General features: G+C 37.8%; 1 long non-coding RNA gene across 1 annotated transcript; it reads left to right on the top strand.

Annotated features, from left to right (window-relative positions):
• Window positions 1–264: 264 nt before the first annotated feature.
• LOC130942133 (uncharacterized) lies at window positions 265–1436 on the top strand. The gene is made up of 3 exons (XR_009070816.1): window positions 265–325; window positions 950–1104; window positions 1225–1436. It is a non-coding gene; the product is annotated as an uncharacterized LOC130942133 (long non-coding RNA).
• The last annotated feature ends 1886 nt before the right edge of the window (window positions 1437–3322 follow it).

Genomic DNA, 3322 nt, shown 5'->3' on the forward strand with positions numbered 1-3322 from the left:
TCTGTTTCAGTGTATATTTGTTGCTGATTTTTGTTCTTGGTTTACTTTGTTGTTGATTTTTGTATATTGTTGTTCAATTTCCGTTTCAGTATATATTTGTTGCTGATTTTTGTTCATGGTTTAATTTATTTGTTGTTGATTTACTGAAATTGCCTCTGATTGTTGTTCATGGTTTAATTTACTTGTTGTTGATTTCCTGAAATTGCTTCTGATTGTTGTTATGTTGTTCACTGTTCATGGTTCAATGTTCATCAAGCTCAGAGGATGTCCTTCACAATTAACATACAAAGCTCTTCCTTGTTTTGGGTGGTTGCCTCCAAGTTAGGTATGTAATTATTTAAATATTTATCATACCGCTCTTCAGTCTCTGAACTAACTTCATCATTGTTAGATTCTTCTATTAACTAGAAAAGGAATTTAAAGGTTCAACATAAAAAAAAGGGTAGAGAGCCAACATACGGTAGTTGTTTATGGTGAACAAGAACAAAGAAAAGTTATTGTCATCAACATAACAATCCTGTGGTTTAGGTGTTCTTTGATCCAAACTCATGATGCATAATTATAAGAACAAATAAGTAGTTGATATAGATTAGACAGTTATTGAGCACAATGGAACATCCATCCATCCTGTTCTATTGTTTTATTGCTTTACTTGTTATTGATTCATTGTTCTAATTGCTGGTTCACTGATCATTGTTCATTTTATTTGTTGTTTTATTTTTATTTTATTTATTGTTGTGTTTCTGCTCTTGATTTTGTACTATTGCTATATTATTATTATTATTATTATTATTATTATTATTATTTGTTTCTCTTTATTTGTTGTTCTGTTTCTGCTCTTGATCATTGTTAAATTTATTTGTGGTTGGCTTTTTCTTGATTCTATGGTTGAGTTGTTGATTCTGATTTAGTTTTTTAATTTTGAAATTTTTCTGTTGTTTTGATTTAGGGAAATTCTGGTTTAGGGTTGATTCTGAACTTTTTAGTTTAGAGGAAGACTTTGGAAGCTGTTCACGAAGCTGACTTTCAAGAAGCTGTTCACCATTATATGATTGATGAGAAGCTCCTGAAATTGAACAAGGATGGCCTAAGATTGATGAGAAGGTGTAAAAGATTCACCATTATATGATTCCGACCATTTATTTTATACTTTTTCATAACCTCTGTTGCATATAATCTGTTTGAAACCATTTTATGTAATTCTTGGGTTTACTTATGCTGCAGGCGGATATGTACACCTTAGGTGAAAGGAAGAATTTGTGGAATTGGTGCACCACATGAATATTTTTGGAATTAGTTTGGTTGTATTTTTTACTTAGTTTGGTTCTATTTCTTGATTCAGTTTGGAATTGGTGCACCATTTTTGCAAAATTTTTGGAATTAATTTGGTTGTATTTCTTGAATTTCTTGATTCAGTTCAGGTTGATTATTGTTCTATATGCTTCTGCTGTTTTTGTAACAAAATTTGTTAGTGATTTATAAGTTGATCATTGTTCCATGTGCATCTACTGATTTTGCAAAATTGTTAATTATATTAGTACCCTAGATATGATTTGAAGATTAGAATAGGAAAGGTTTTCAAAACAATTTAAAAACCGAACAAACCGAACCGAACCAAACCGAATTTAATTGGTTTGGTTTGGTTCGGATGGATTTGATAAAAAAACCGAACCAAACCGAACCGCACTATTAATATAACATTGGATCGGATGACTTTTTATTAAAAAACCGAACCAAACCGCACCGCGAACACCCCTAGCATGAAGTGCTTCTCTCAAATCAGAGCCAAACAGAGCCCCCACAGTCAAACTCTAAGTTTGGTGTTGGGAGGCCACAACCAAACTCTAAGTTTGGTGTTGAACCCCCACATTCAAACTCTAAGTTTGGTGTTGGGAGGTTCCAACATTGCTCTGAGTATCTGTGAGGCTCCATGAGAGCCCTCTGTCAAGCTACTGACATTAAAAAAGCGCTTGTTGGGAGGCAGCCCAATGTTATATTTTATCTATTTTCCTTTGTTATTTTATGTTTTCTGTAGGTTGATGATCATGAGAAGTCACAAAATCAATTAAAAAAGCAAAAACAGAATGAAAAACAGAAAGAAAAATAGCACACCCTGGAGGAAGATCCTGCTGGCGTTTAAACGCCAGTAAGGGTAGCAAATGGGCGTTTAAACGCCAGTCTGGTGCCCCTTTCTGGCGTTAAACGCCAGGAAAGGGTAAGAAGCTGGCGTTAAACGCCAAAAATGGGCACCAGCCCGGCGTTTAATGCCAGAATTGGCAAAGGGTGCATTTTTGCACACCACTTGGTGCAGGGTTGAATCTTCCTTGACACCTCAGGATCTGTGGACCCCACAGGATCCCCACCTACCCCACCACCCTCTCTCTTCTTCACCCATTCACCAATCACCTCAACCACTCTTCCCCAAAAACCCCTCACCTATCAAATCCCATCTTTCTCTTCACCACTCACATCCATCCTTCATAAAACCCCACCTACCTCACCATTCAAATTCAAACCACTTTCACCGAACCCTATCCCTCTCTTCATCCTATATAAACCCACATTCACTCCTTCATTTTCACACACCCTAAACACTACCTCTCCCTTTTTGGCCGAACCACAAAGCCACCTCCATCTCCTCTATTTCTTCTTCTTCTACTCTCTTATATCTTCTTTTGCTCGAGGACGAGCAAACCTTTTAAGTTTGGTGTGGTAAAAGCATTGCTTTTTGTTTTTCCATAACCATTTATGGCATCCAAGGCCGGAGAAACCTCTAGAAAGAGGAAAGGGAAGGCAAAAGCTTTCACCTCCGAGTCATGGGAGATGGAGAAATTCATCTCAAGGGTGCATCAAGACCACTTCTATGAAGTTGTGGCCTTGAAGAAGGTGATCCCCGAGGTCCCTTTTAAACTCAAAAAGAGTGAATATCCGGAGATCCGACATGAGATCCGAAGAAGAGGTTGGGAAGTCCTCACCAACCCCATTCAACAAGTCGGAATCTTAATGGTTCAAGAGTTCTATGCCAATGCATGGATCACCAAGAACCATGATCACAGCGTGAACCCAGACCCAAAGAATTGGCTTACAATGGTTCGGGGGAAATACTTAGATTTTAGTCCAGAAAATGTAAGGTTGGCATTCAACTTGCCCATGATGCAAGGAGATGAACATCCTTACACTAGAAGGGTCAACTTTGATCAAAGGTTGGACCAAGTCCTCACAGACATTTGTGAAGAGGGCGCCCAATGGAAGAGAGATTCAAGAGGAAAGCCGGTTCAACTGAGAAGGCACGACCTCAAGCCCGTGGCTAGAGGATGGTTGG

This window comes from Arachis stenosperma, chromosome 7 (assembly GCF_014773155.1).
Source record: "Arachis stenosperma cultivar V10309 chromosome 7, arast.V10309.gnm1.PFL2, whole genome shotgun sequence".
NCBI classification, from domain to species: Eukaryota; Viridiplantae; Streptophyta; class Magnoliopsida; order Fabales; family Fabaceae; genus Arachis; species Arachis stenosperma.